We start from the raw sequence: 16,883 nt of genomic DNA on the forward strand, positions 1-16,883 counted from the left end.
TTTTTTGCGAGACAAATTTAAATACAAATTTTCTCAATTAGAAAAGGTACTAGAATATATAGAATAACATAGGAAATTGTATTTTAACATTAATCATTTATAGTGAGTTATAATACTAATACAAAATGAAGAATCGATAGATCGATTTTACAATCCATATGAAAAAAAAAACCGTTCTAACTCGAAACCTGATATATTACAAACCTACAAACTTTTAAGCATTTCCCATTCAATAATGAGCATACCTCTACTATATTTGAAATGGCAATGGAATTGACTTATCGTTAAAATCCGGTAAGAAGGTCCAATTATTATGAAACGTATAGTACATATTTGGCTTTTCTATCATATGTATAATATTCATGGAAATGACTTAGCCCGGTCCTACATAGCGCTATACATTAGAACAGCTTTATTGTTAGTTGAGAGATTCATGCAAATGAAATGACTACACAGTATGCCGACGCTTATATAGCCTTTATAACATAAGCTGTAAAAACTAGTCACTCCCTTGCACGAGTCTCTAACAAGTGCATGTTTATGTATTTCATTATTATGTAATGATGCATTAATAGTCCTTTTAGAGTGGTTTTTTAGGTTCCATACACCCGAAAAAATTTAACTCTCTTACCATAACTCATGTATTTGTCTGTATCCTATCCTGTATGTATAGTCCGATTAAGTTAAAATTTGGTAAAAATTTGCAGTGATCTAAATTCGAACTTATATAAATAAATTAATTTTGAATATGGACTTTTGGCGGCAAATTGGGGAATTAAAAGTTTTGAAATGGACAAAGGACTTGTTGTGAAAAAAAAATTATTTACTTTAGATCACAGACATCCTATTTAACATCTTATAATGATAAATTCAATATTGTGCGCAAAAACTTACATTTGCAATTGGGATGACAATGTTTTTCAACAATTCATTTCAACAGCTATAATAATAAGTTTGTTCTTGGAATAAATTATTCAGATTAAAAAAAAGTTTAGATAAAATTATCAGCATACTGCACCCTCTACGCGAGTTAAACTCGCACTAGTCTGATTTTTAAAATTTAAATTTTATAATTAATTTAAGCTATTATAATATAGAGATTTTTAAATGTTAACCTAACCTTCATGGAGATACAATTAAAACATGGCAAATTACATATCCCAAACTTTGTACATTCCAAGTTTACGACATTCAACCGCACTTCAGAAAGACGTATGAAACACAAAACTTCACACAAGCGCTTGCGTAGAACGGCACTTCGTTGTTTAAACTATTCAAATATAGTTGAAATAACTTGAATACATTTGAAATACAATACTAGTTAAAATACCAGAGAATCTAAAGGTATTTTGTGATTGTTTACTACATGGTTATGTAGGGCTTTGTGCAAGTTAGGGTGTACACTACCCACTTATCACGTATTCTACCGCCAAACAGCAATACTTAATAGCTTGAAGTCATACACCCGTGCCTCTGTACACAGATAAATCCGTTGGTCCTGTGTTTGATCTCTTTATGGTTTTTTTTTTATATTCGCCGGTAGGGCAAATGACTCTACTCCACCTAATGGTAAGTGGTAGTAGAGTCCAAACGCGACGACGGCCAGTACAGACGGAAAAACGTTCTGCACCAGCCGCCTTCGCCTTGCCGGCCCGCAAGATGCCTCTTCTCTTAAAAATCAACCAAACACAATCGCTTTACTTTAATAGCTGTACAATAAGGAGTATGAAATTAGATCTTTCTGTACTTTACTAAAACGTATTCATCATTTTTTTATTTAAAACAAAAATATACGAGGTATGTAAAATATGTAATTTCAAACTTAATAAAAACTTTTTACTTGGTGGTAGGGCTTTGTGCAAGTCCGTCCGTTAAACAGCAGTGCTTAGTATTATTACGTTTCGGTTTGAAGAGTGTTTGAGTCGGTGTAACTACAGACACAAAGGGCTTAATATCTTAGTTTCCAAGTAGCGCATTGGCGATGTAAGGAATGGCTATTATTTCTTACATCGCCAATTACTATGAGCGGTGACCACTTACCATTTTACCATCAGGTGGTCCATTTACCCGTCTGCCTATAACATAAAAAAAAACAAAAACAACATTTTTTATAAGTAACTTACAATATATTATTATATTTAGTAAATACTTATGCATTATTCTGGTGTTTTATGTAATCTAAAAAAGCGTTTAGTTTTTTCATCAACATTTAAATAAAAAAATATAATTATATATTGTGTTTATAAAATAAATTATATGTTAATGCCCCACTACTGGGCTTAGGCTTTAATTTAAAATATAAAAGTTCTTTCATATGAATACTATAATATTTTTTGGGTTCTCAAAAACGGTGCAATTTCATACAATAGACACAAATAAAACAATATGTTACGTACAAAAGCATACATAACTTCATGCACATGTGTAATTGTTATTACCAACCGTTTTAGGTAAAATTAAGGCAATTTCGTATAAACTGGGAACAATGGGCAACGTTCACTGTAGTAAACATTCCGGCTTTCGACAATCGGACATGTGTACACGGGCTTATTTAATATAATATGTTAATAAGTTTTAATAACTGCGAAAGTGGTCTAGTAGGATTTGTAGTGCGCTTGGATCTCGGATGCAAAGTTGTTCAGCTTTTCTGACAAGAATTTCTCAATAGTATACAAGAATTAGAAATAATGCAGAGGATGTAGCCTTCTAGCCTCGTAAAGCACGTAAATTTCATGCCTCTCAAATATCTATTAGTGTATCGAATGATGGAATAATAAATAGATACAACAGATAAATCTATGTTTGAATTGTACACGAATAAGCTAAGCTAAGTAAATACATATATATTTGAATTTGTAGCATAGATTGGCGGACGGGCGTATGTATGGGTCTGACGGAAAATAGTAACGCTGTCAGAAATATTAATCGTCTCTTAAATCGCCAATGCTCCACCAACCTTGGGAATTTGGAAAAATTAAATGTGTTTTATCATTTAACAGCTGTATTACAAAACTATTTAGAACGCTGAAATTAAGTGTCGAAAAGTTTTTGAATACTTTGACTTCGCTCAATAGAGCGTTTACATTGCTGCGTGTGTCTAGTAGATAGTTTTAATGCACAATAATATTTTTGCTAGTAGTGTATTTTTATCAGCTAAATAATTAGCCTCTTCAGAGAGTAATTCCTGGTGGTGGTTTACATTGAGTACTAGCAGTGTGACGTCATCGATGTAGAGAAGGTGAGGTATTTTACATCTCTCCGAAACTAAATACCCGTCCCTGAACCTACTAGCAGTGAACAAAACAGAGAAATTCAAAGCAGTCGATAAGTCAACGTCAAGTCAAGTCATACAATATTTGTGAAACCCTGCCGTATCGGTCTTCGACAATCACCAACCACTCACCGTGGAGACAGGAGCATACTCCATTGCTCTAACCATTTCTTAAAGACTTCTTGAACAGTACTATTTTTGTACAGCTCAAGGACAGTCAAGAGCCATGAATGCCATCGAGTCTTTTATAGTTGATCATTTTTAGAAAAATATTATGTTTATATTATAGCATATTTTTTTAAAATAGCAATAGACAACAAAATAGTTGAAATATATTTTATAATTTACAAACTTATCTCAAATGTTAGCAAGATCATTCCGAGTTCATTTTCGAAAGAATCGTATGTGTTCAGCGAGGGAGAACACGAGCTTAGAACTGAGGCTGTCTCTCGCCACGTACATTATTAAGCCTTCCTTTGTTCTATATTGTACTGCGCCCGCATGTACGCTCTTTATAAAATGTGAACAATTTATTTGTATTTCGCAAGATACTAATTAACAATGCTTATTCATTTCTCAAGGGACTAACATGAAATTAAAACTCACATTTATGTAAATTAGAAAAAAATAATAATAATACGAAGATTTTAATATTTAACATAAATTTGTAAGCTATTATTTTTTATTAGTCACTTTTATAATGTTGGAATACTATTGAGTATTCTCTAAGTTAAGTCTCTTGATAAACCCTTCTGCGGAGACCGCAGAAGCGCTTAGCGGTGAGGGCTGTACATGGTTACCGTACGGTGTTGTGACCGCCGGCGACACTACCTGCGATCCGCTCTGGGAACTTCAGGCAGAAGTGCTCGCATAAGTGTACCGGTTCCAGGTTCAAGCTAGCGAGTGGGGTCAGAGCTCAAGCCCAACGAGCCCAGATTCGCAGATGGGAGGAAGACCTGGAGTCTCTCGGGATCCTGTTTGAGTCGCTAGGTAGTAAGACGAAGCGGCAAACTCATGTATAGGCTGACGCAGGTGCTTACTGGACATAGCTGTTTCGGTAAGTACCTGCATGGGCTAGCGAGGCGGGAGGTATTACCCTCCTGCCACGAGTGTGGTGTACCGTGTCCAGTTCCGCTATATACACTTGAATAAAGTATATTTTTATTTGATTTTGAGGATAATATTTTATCATCTACCCTTGTTAACACATCTTGCTAACTAAAGGCTCGTAATATGAACATGTATTAAATTTCAGCACCTCCACATGGAGTTAATCAAGTTTCATTTTTAATTTCATCAACAATATTACACCCCATCTTATTATCTCTACTGGTGACAGGAGGGCTGGTTCATTTTTCGCTCAGAGAATTGGAATTGCGATTCAAAGGGGAAATGCTGCCACCATTCCACGCGGTCACAATTTGTCCAGTTACTATTATTAAAAAAAAGTTTTGTTTATTTAAGGCTTTAATGTAGATAATATATATATAAATGTACACGAATCGAATACATGTCCCTTTTAATTTTCATTCATATCATACGTCTCGCAAACCATCTAAGTACATAAGGAAGGGCCTCCTTTTGTACTTTGATGGTAGGTTCTACGTCAAAAACTCTTACGTAAGCGCTAATATCAACAACGAAATTTTTACTCAATCGAATAAACCAGGCGTGTATAAAATATGAACAAAAAGAATTATTTTTTTTGATGTCATAAATCCTTTAGTATAGGAACGAATATATATTTATAAAAGCAAATCGTAAAATAATATTTATTACATAGGGCGCTATCGACCTCTTAACAAAATAAACTTCGTTAAAGTTTCTAAAGATCTCAATAATTGATCTCATAAAGTATAAGTACTATATTTGTTTTGGTTTTATAATTTGTTATCTATTGTTATAATAATTTTGTATACGAGTTAATTAGTTCTATTGTATTAGTAGTTAAGATTTTTTTAAACTTTTATGTAAATTAGTTTGGTTTATATTATGTTTTATTTTAACGGTAAATGTTTTTTACAACTTTTGAAGACGTAACACTTCGTTAGAGTATATGTTTCAGTTAGTATTAAGTATTTAGGGATAAGGTGTGTAACTATCTCAATAAATAAGTAGATAAATAAGTAAAAATAAATAACAATAAAAAAAAGCTTAGATGGCCTAGTGGTTAGAACGCATGAATCTTAACCGATGACCGTGGGTTCAAACCGGGCAAGCGCCACTGAATTTTCATGTGGTTACAATTCATCTCGTGCTTGACGGTGAAGGAAAACATCGTGAGGAAACCTGCATGTGTCTAATTTCATTGAAATTATGTCACATGTGTATTCTACCAACCCGCATTGGAGCAGCGTGGTGGAATAAGCTCTAAACCTTCTCGTCAACAAGGGAGAGGAGGCCTTAGCCCAGTAGTGAGACATTAACAGCTTGTTACTGTACTGTACTGTACTGTAAATAACAATATATAACAGTAATAAATCTTTACTTTATGAATAAAGCTACAAAGTATTACATAATAGCAAGTTGGTTTGTGTTACAATCCTTTTTGAGCTTATCCGGCACTTACGGCTAGATACAAATGGATTCCTTGAAATGGAATGGCATTCATATGTTCTTACTTTTATTCGTAAGAGAGCTAAAAGGGAGGCCTACAATGTATTGAATTTCCCCCTTGGCTGTTGTAGCGAAATTGTAAAAGTCATCGTAGACGTTATTTTAAGATATTTGTCGAGAAAGAGATTGTTTTTCAATTAAGTTTTGCATTTTTCTAACTCGAGTATTTAAATACGTTATTTTTAACAGATATCTGTCTCTATGTTATATTTAATTTAACTGGTCTTTTTTAGGAATGTTTTACTGTACTTTTAGGAATCAAAAGTAAATTAACACAGATTTATTACGTAAAATTTCTCGTTTTTTTTCCGTTTTCTCCTCAGTTCCGTTTTCTCCTCAGTTCCATTTTCGCCATCAGTGAGAACTACTCGTATCTGCTCTGGATCCTAACTGGAATATTCATATCTGCATGATCAGACTCGGCCTCTAAGTACTGACTTCAATTCAATTACACTCTGACTAAGCTGGTATTCTGGTCTTTTCAGGGTATGAACCAAAAAGAATCATATCTACACGTGATTCTGTTTCAGGTATTATGAATGTCTTTCGCTAGAGACAAGAGGACTTGTGAGATTCTTTAGAATTTTATGTAGAATTGTTATATCTGCTCATAAACTTTCATTTGATGTTAAAATAGTTTTTACACGGTCAATAAATCTATCATTCGCCAGTATACTAGCAAGGAGATCGTGATCGTGAGGGGAGTCTTCTAAATGTAAAGTGGATTTATTGTTGCTGTTTGTGAAATCACTCTGCATTTACTTCTACATTTATATTCTATTCGTGAGGACAACCTCAAATTACCGGCGTTTCTTAAAAAAAGTTTTTATTTTATCATTTTATGATAACGCCTCTTGTCGGGTTTCGTCTTCGATCGAGAATGTTTGGGCAGGAAAAACTCCATTGTTTTTTGTCCCAATTTGAACCTAGAAACTTTGGATCTGCAGCATTATAAACTAGTCACTACACAAATGAGACAATTTTTCACGATTAATTAGCACAACTTCATCGCCATATAGAAAGCTCACGCCCTTCTGTGGATAAATAGTTCAATACTAAGTTAGAAAGTAGGGAATTTAATACTGAACAATGAAGAACATTATTATATATTATAAAGAAATAATTTATTCAATTGTTCTGTAACTGTAATCTCAATGTGCCATAAAGCGTATTATTATTATATATTTTTTAACCTCTCAAACAAAAATACGTACCACAGTAAAAAAATATTACTTATTTTTGTTGTATAATTTTAACTCACATTATTATTATTTTATCAAGAGTAGCTGAGATTGGTGTTTTATTAAACAAAAAGAAACAACAAAGACAAATAGCTATCCGTTAATTTATTTTAATATTTTTAGTATATATTTTAGTAATAGTCCATTTATTTTAAATTCGCTTCCTATGATTTACACGCATTTTTTTATGTAATCATCATGAAAATAACTAAGCCTTTATAACGAACGTAAAATTTAGCTCCTTATTATTAAACTTGTGCACTATTACAAAAATTACTTTAATACACACGCGCTGGGCTTGTCGCTGTTTCTAAAGCAGAGATTTATAAGTGTATCGCTTACTTACTTAATGTCAATACTTTAACTTAAAAGTTATAGTGACAGGTGGTGCCATTCTATACGATATATCAAGTTATTTCAAATGTAAATACATTTAAGTTATTTTTAAATACTTGAACATAACGGTTAACTTAGTATTTCGCTTATCTTTCACACTTTACATTATTACAATGGTACTTATATATTAATTGAAACACTGAATTACTTCCAGGCTAATTTTGGGCTAATAGTACGCTTAAAAATTGATAAACAGAAAATGTATCTACAAAATTTTATCCGTGCAGTGACGGAGAAAGAATACATTTCACTGCCCCTCTCTTTCCCATGGGTATCGTAAGAGGCGACTAAGGGATATCTGCGCGACCATCTGCTCGTCTGGTGGTAGGATGCTAACATCCGCCTGGCTCTTTACCACCGTACGCATGGTGAAAAACTCGTGAAGTGGCTTGCAGCCGCGTTTTGAGGTCAGCCAGCGTACAGCCAGTGCCCGAGCGAGTATTGCCGCGATAGGTGTTGGTCCAGTGGAGACGGCTGTCGAACTAATGCCAGGGGAAACTGTATTGACCTGCCTGACAGGGAGAGCTGAAGAAACGGCTGTTCCGCTGGCCGCCCGTAGCATAGTACAGGGGCCCGAGCGTGCCTAACCAGCTCGCGAGGCTGCCCCACCAGACCACGCATAATCTCGGGGTGGACCGTCGTGCCGGTTGGTGACCGGAAGGTCCCGGTGGCCACTTCCGGGGGGGTTTGGGGGGCCTTCCATCCGGCGGATCAGTATATTTTCCCTTTTGGAAACCATTATGGGAAACACGCCTCCATACTTTGCCCATCCCTATCGTGGCAATACGTCGCTCGCTTCACGTCTCTTTTCCTTATTTTTCCAAATGGTAGCGCAGCTAAGAAATAACGGTCATTCCGCGGTGCACACCCCCACCATACCCACGCTGTTTGAGGTCGAGTTCTCTAACATCCGAGGACTCCACGATAACCTCAACGCTGTCCACCACCATCTCGAGACAACACGGCCAGCAATGTTACCACCCACCCGCTACCTTCTCGATCTGGGGGGCTAGGCGCTCGAAGTGCTCCTCGAAGCCCCGGCGACCATCCAGTGTGAGACCCAGGTATTTTATGTACCTGGCCACCTGGACGTATGAGTCACCAACGCGGACGTGCGAGTCAGGCGCTTCCCTGCTCCTTGACAGTTTATGGAACCATAGCGCCTCCGGCGCATATAAAAAAAAATACATTCATACAAAAAATCATAAATACAATATATACCTAACATTATTCTTGAATGAAAATATTTAACCTAACATTGTAACAGCCTGCGAATGTTCTACTGCTGGGCCAAGGCCTCCTCACCCTTTTAAGGAGAAGGTTAGGAGCTTACTTCACCACGTTGCTCCAATGCGGGTTTTTAGAATACACATGTGGCAGAATTTCAATTATTTTAGTGACATGCAGGTTTCCTCACGATATTTTCCTTCACCGTCAACAACCAGATGAATTATAATAACAAATTAAGCACATGAAAATTCAGTGGTCGTGAACCTAACATTACACAATAGTTATTCTAATGTCGGTTACACTAAAATTATCATCGTTTTTCAATGGTATATTCGTTTATCTTCCCTACCGAATCGACTCACTTTGCACACACGGTTAGAAGACTTTAAAAACTAACAGATATTAACACTCGATTAATATAATTTGGTGGTTTTCATAGTAATATTTCTTACGGTATATCACATATACAGCTACGGATATTGAAACTGTTTTCATTCGTCAAAAAAAGAGATATTCGGTCTTCATCAATCAATTTTATCAAAGTTTACTTATTGTTGTGTTACAATATATTTAAAACAATACTATATATATATTCACAATAATATTGATTTTAAAATACAAATAGAGACAGTAATATGCAACCTCTTTGTATTAGATTCTATAATGAAACTATATTCGCATGTACAAGTGTTTGCGATACTTTTTTACTGGTGGTAGGGCTTTTACTGTTGGTAGGGCTTTGTGCAAGCTCGTCTGGGTAGGTACCACCCACTCATCAGATATTCTACCGCAAAACAGCAATACTTGATATTGTTGTGTTCCGGTTTGAAGGGTGAGTGAGCCAGTGTAATTACAGGCACAAAGGACATAAAATCTTAGTTCCCAAGGTTGGTGGCGCATTGGATATGTAAGCGATGGTTGACATTTCTTACAATGCCAATGCGTTGGTGACCACTTACCATCAGGTGGCCCATATGCTCGTCCGCCTTCCTATTCTATAAAAAAAATATATATATATATTTTTAGTTTCTTAAAACAGTTACTAAGAATTGAAGACTTGTAGTTATTACATGTTAATAATAATTAATTATTCACCTAAGACATTGAAAAATAATAAGTAGTGATAAAAATATTTTCGTTATCCTCCGTAAATATTAAAAAATATTTAAAATAAAATCAAGCTTATTAAAAACAAAGCTAATTAATAGTCGCCTTAGTCGCAATATTAGATTAACGTTCTTTTAAAACTTCCAACAGAAACGACTTTTCCTGTGGTTAGAACGCATGATTCTCACACGATCACTCTTGATCACAGAAAGCTTTATGTGTTTAATTTGTAGTTATGAATGGTTTTTTGCGCGGTGGTGAAAGATAACATAGTGAGGAAATATGCATATGTCAAATAAAACTGATATATGCGCATTGGACCAATATGATAGTGTAAGCGTTTAGTACACAGCTGTACAGTCCTTTTTTTAGTGTGTTTGCTCGATACTTATGCCATTTCTGAACACAGAGTGCTAACTAAGGTTACTGAGACGTACGATCATAATTTTAAAAATAAGTGTTCAAACCTCGAACAGGTCAACAATGCAGAATTTTGACGCAGTGTTTACTTTATACATTTTGCAACGTTTCTGTTATATTTTCCTGAATTGTTAGCCAGTAATAACAACAGAATTGTATTTTCTCTCCCCCGAATCTCAAGGCTTTACGGTTGCAAAATTTTCTTACTGACAAGAAAAATAGAAATTTTATGAATAGATCCTTTTTTAATTTACATTTACTGATAAAGTAAAGGACTTCTCGTTTCTGAAAAGGCTTGCAACTTATTCCAGGCTGGTGAGTATACATATATATACTAGAATTTCATGTGACCAAATGATAAGCTATTTACACAAATTGGACATATAAAAATGAGCGACATATGGTCAATGTTCGTTCGTCCTGTCTACTTTTGATTATTTTGTAGTCGTATTAAATGTTCCAATTTTCCTTTCCCCATATATTCAGAATATTTTTTACATGTATGAATAAATAATCCCAAAAGTAGACACGTTTCCGTGTCGTTTATGTTAAACGTAAAATACAAAATACATATGAGTAAATGATCGAAAATAGAACTATGTTTCGTATAATTTGTTTGATTACGGAACATTATTGGTCACGTGTCACGTGACACTAACATTTGCATACGATTATCGATAGAGTATAATTATGCATGTGGAAAATCAACTGAATTTTGCTGAAATGTTGTAAATTTTAACGGCGATTTATTACATGAGGCCTTCTTCTTTTTTGTCCTATTTCAAAAATATTATTAGTATATCTCGATCAACCATATCTATACATAAAGTTAAGGATACATTTGAAGACTGATCTTTATGATATGATGAATAAATTTTACTAGCAAACATACTACACATATAATATCTTTTTGCGGCCTTTCAAATAATTTCATTGTATTAGTTTGACTTCCGACTCGAACTATTCTTTATAGAATTCAAAGCTTTAAACATCTAAAGCAATGTACATAGCTGACCTGTTGACTTTATACATTCGCAGAATATACTTTTTTATTTCATCAAGACGATGGTTCAATGTTAAACTAAGATATTTGATCATGTAGTCAAGTTATTAACAAACTGTATTATATGCTCGGATATGACTTATATGTATTTAATCTAAATTATTTCCGAACATTAGCTTAGTTGCAAGAAATAATTCTGATCTCAATAATAGGTGACGCTATGGTCGAACTATTTGAAATCGTTCCCTTATGTATACAAGAATGTAACCACATATTATTGCATGATAAGTAATATAAACATTTATGGGGTGTAATCTTACTTAAGAGTTAGAAATTAGCATTACTCAAATAGCCGAATAGGGTTTATATTTTAGTAAATACGCAACTCAAAGTAAGAGAAACAACATATAATACAGACAGCATTGTACCTGGTTAAGGTAGATTTTACTGGTGGTAAAGCTTTGTGCAATCTCGCCTGGGTAGGTACCACCCACTCATCAGATATTCTACCGCAAAACAGCAGTACTTGGTATTGTTGTGTTCCGTCGCCTTCCTATTCTATAAAAAAATGTATAATTTTTTTTATTAGTGTTAGCCAAAATTCATAGCACAAATATATAATATATACATTTATAATGTTACGTAATATTCTATTTATCATAAAAAGATACAAAAATAAACAATCAATTTCTACACAAAATAATTTTAAACGCATTAACGATCGTAAAAATAACAATAATGCTCTAAAGCAATCAGCTCAAAGACTTTTTAGTTCTTTGTATGTATTATAAAATAAAATAAGTACAAAATAAAATATATCAATAAAGTTTAATAAAAAATTAAATACCAACAGTGGTGTTATTACTTCAATGAAGATTCAGTGGCCCTTGTCTGAATCTGAACCCGCAATCTTCACTTAATATTCACGCGTTCTATTCAAATAACAAATATATATATATATATGAAAAATATTTTTTATTAAGGTAAAAGCATTATTTTAGTTATTATACATATATGCTTAACTTTATTTCAATTAGAGAGAAATGTGTAAGTTTTTCACCGAGATTTGTAATAGAAGAGTAAATCTAAATATTTTTGAAATAATTTTTAAAGTGACTATAATAATATCTACTTAGTGCCACCCCTGCAAAACCAAGCGAGCCTACTTTAATCATACGCATGAGTCGAGAACCAGCACCTAATAACTATAAATGTTAACTTTAATTTCGTAACACATAAGAATAACCCGTATACCATAACCAATAACAGACCGTAAATATCCACTACAGCGCTCAACTACTGCTTGGTGGTAATACCTACACGTGTCAGGATTTCAACCAAAACGTTCAAGATTTTACGATGTTTTTCTTTACTATCGCGCAAAAGTAATATTTTAAACACAAAATAAATGAAGATACAGTGATTGAAATTGAAGCCAACATCGCCTTATATTTACATATGTATTCTATCCACTTGTATATTTTGTTACTATAATTTAATATTGATAAATATGACATTTATCTATTGACACATACTATTTTTTTATATGTCTTCAGTGTCTTAATTATAATACTTTTATGCTTAACTATATTTTAGTTGGACACATGTCTTTCAGTTTTTACCAAGATTTCTAATAGAACGGTAACCCTAAGTCTTCTTGAAATAATTTTTAGATTACATCGCGCTCACCTTACTAAAGTGTAACTTAGAGAAAATTGCGGTTTAGGATTTTATTCCATATAGAAGCCAAGCGTCGAATGGGATTCCTGCAAGATTTACGGATAACTGAATCTTGCTCGCTTGAAATTATATTCGAAACATTCATTAATTTATTTTAGGTTCCAATTCTCACTGTTTTATAATATCTTTTATAATATAATTTCTTTGCTTTACGATATATTTTTAATGGCGTTCAGTCTATATCATTAGTTATTTTATTCTCATTATTGTAGGTTGAATTTTTAAAGTGGGCGTTTCAAGTGCTCAAAATTCTCTTGGATTCATATTCAATGAAAACGGTATTAATATAAGTTTTTTGGATAACCTTTTGTTATAGCTTTCGATTAGATACATTATTAAAAAGAATATTTAAAAATATCGCTAATAATTTTTTTAATTTCTGGAAAAGGTATTTTGAAAATATAATATTTACCTTTAACAAGATATTCCAGTAAACAGTAACAGCCTGTTAATGTCCCATTGCTGGGCCGAAGCCTCCTCTCCTTTTTGAGGAGAAGGTTTGGAGCTTATTCCACCACGCTGCGGGTCCCATCCAATGCGGGTTGGTAGAATACATATGTGGCAGAATTTCAATGAAATTAGACACATGCAGGATTCCTCACGATATTTTCCTACACCGTCAAGCACGAGACGAATAGTAAACACAAAGCATTACGAGGTGGCCTAGTGGTTAGAACGCGTGAATCTTAACCGATGATCGTGGATTCCAACTCGGGCAAGCACCACTGAACAAGATATTCCAATTATTTGAAATTAATTTAAAATCTCAATACACGTCTGGATTCTGCTATTTAGTAAGCTAGCGAGCATTTCAATATATGATTGAGTCATGTTTCACATCGATAAGTATTAATTAATGTATTCTCACTGATTATGTGTGCTTAATAATTTTTTAATTAATGGATTTCAGCTCGAATCACTTATATATAATAATTGAAAATATATTTAATTACTGATATTTTGTAGATGTAGAATGTTTACTTAACGTTGTGCTAGCGAACAATCCAAATAATAAAAATATGGTCTACTTTCGGAATATCAGCGGCCTGAATATGTGTCTCATAGATTTTTTTTTTTTGTTTTTATAAGAAATCAGAACCCGAGAAGAACATGAGCGCCTAATACAGCACAGCTGTAATAAAATGTTTGCAGTGCTAATGATTATCATAACTGGCAATAATGCAACAAACCATTTTTCTGCGGTCTTCATGTTTCTATTATCTTTGATCAAATAATTATTTTTTCTCTATGTTTATTTAATATACATTTTTATAATTGGCAAAAATATATAGTTTATTTGTTTTATTTTATTGTATCAAATAGGAAGCCAACGTTATATATTAAGAAAAACATTGTCTTATTGCATGTATTAAAATATTGTAACAAAATATATAACAATTACAAGATACCTTAAAATAAAAATAAAAAAATTTCTCTAATTGACGAAAAACAAATCTTTAACTTAAATAATGAATTTTGATATAAATATAAATTAGTGAATGGTATTATAATGTAATGTCAAAGCAGACGTCCGCTTTTTCAATTTCCCTCAAAAGCACACGTCAAGTAATTATGATATAGTTGGCACCTCCTTTTGTAATAAATATCAAGCACTGCTTAATGTTTCACAAGATACTGTGATGACTGCCACGTGAGCAAATCATACAGACATTTTATTATCGCCAGTTTCCAAACCGTACGACTAATTACAACTGGTATAACACACTGGTATAAGTTTTCATTTTATTCCGTAGAACTTTAAGCAAGAAGAATTTTTACCATAATATCATGTAGTAATGTAACACTTAGTAAACTGGGCTAAAGCTTTCTCTCCTCTCAAGAAGATGGTTTTGGTTTTATTCCACCATGCTTCTCCAATGGAGTTTGGTAGCTATAAATAAAATAGATCCGTCATATACAGGTTTCTTCACGATGTTTTTCCTTAAAAAGCCGATACCATACGGGAGTGGTTTTTATAGAATATGTAGGCGGACGAGCGTATGGTTCACCTGATGGTAAGTGGCCACCAACGTCCATTGGCATTGTAAGAAATGTCATCCATCGCTTACATCGCCAATGCGCCACCAACCTTGGGAACTAAGATGTTATGTCCCTTGTGCCTCTAATTACACTGGCTCACTCACCCTTCAAACCGGAACACAATAATACCAAGTACTGCTGTTTTTCGGTAGATGCGGTTTTATTATTATTTAACTTAGAAAGACAGACAATCAAAATGCTTTCCTTAAAATTGTTATCCTGTAATTTAAGTAATAAAATAAATTCTTATTGTGTACTACCAAAGATATAAATTTTACAATCAAATGAAATTATAAAACATGTAGTTATAGTCTGATAATTCACGATTGTTTTTTACTTCGAGCTCTAAAGTTCCATATGAGTAATGTTTTTTAAAACTTCTCATTCGTTTATATAAATCATGTGTCGAAATATGGTATATACAAGCGGAAGCTGAGTACAAATTATTGTTTACATTGTTCAAAACGCAATAGGCACGTTCCGGGTTTGTTACGGAATAAGTAAAATGTATAGCCTCATTATTTTACTTGTGTTATTTTAACAAATTTCATCCAACATTTAGTGCTGGTTTTGCTTGCATGTAAAGTGCTCTTTAATTTGTCGTAAAAATTTTAATGTTTGTAAGACTTTTTAATTCAAATAGTTATTAACGGCCTTGCTTATAAACGACTGTTTATTAAAATATATAAACATATTTATCTCTTTCTGTCATATTCGATTTGACATTCGAAAAAAGGAGACATTTTTTTTTAATTTATAACTCGCTACGTTCATAAGTAAGGCAGTAAATAATTAATATTATGTCGTTAGAACTCTTGCCAGCATTCCAAGCAGTTGAATGTGAATCATTCTACCAAAATAATATGTACATAATATTATGGTAAACGAAGGTGAGTGGATGATACTGATTAAAACCAAATATCCAACTCGTTAGTGATTATTATATTCACGTTTTAAAGCTCTTTTTAACGTATTTTTTAACTTCAAAATATTAAAGACAGTTGCCACTTAACAGAAAAATACAACGACATAGGTACTTATTTATAAATTATAACAAAATCAATGAAATAAAATAAATTAAATATACCATTAACATGAAAAATTTATAAATCTATTATAAATATAAATCTATTATAAATTTTTCATATCACTAATTGTAGGTAGTTTAGATATGTTTGTTACAATATATTTAAACTCGTGTGTAAATGCAATTTATATTTTATCAGCTTCCAGACTTCTTTTTTAATTAAATTTTTATTAAAATTTTAATTCATACCTTTGTATGACTTTGAACTCATTTCAATTTTTAAATTTAATTTTTAGAGAATTCCTTAAAATCTTAGTGAGCTTCTACATCAAAATTTCAAGTCAATCGGACTTACGGCTTCGGAGGTCTCGTGATGAGTCCATCAGTGAGTGCTATTTCTTTTGAATATATACTGTTCATTGACATATATTCTAAGTGATAATTGAGATCATAACGTGAAATTTTGTACAGATTGTATTTTATTTCTAAATTTTCCCAACGTGTAGATAGTTGTAAAACACGTTATATCTAGTTGCAGCTGGTTTGCATAATGTACAGAATGAGTAATTTTATTTGCCTTTTTATTTTCATATCACTTCAAACAACCGAGAAGGAGACACGGATCTGTGGAGAGAACACGTGAAACTAACCGATTATATGAGTTCCAACCCGCTTATATTCTTGCTCACCGATAAAGGAAAACATCAAGAGAAAAAGTGTGAGCCTTAACAGAATGTGTCGTATAAAAATTTGCCGTAAGCTTCCTTTTGGAAGATACTACACTCGCACTGG

The sequence above is a fragment of the Nymphalis io genome, chromosome 4, assembly GCF_905147045.1.
Source record: "Nymphalis io chromosome 4, ilAglIoxx1.1, whole genome shotgun sequence".
Classification (NCBI taxonomy): Eukaryota; Metazoa; Arthropoda; class Insecta; order Lepidoptera; family Nymphalidae; genus Nymphalis; species Nymphalis io.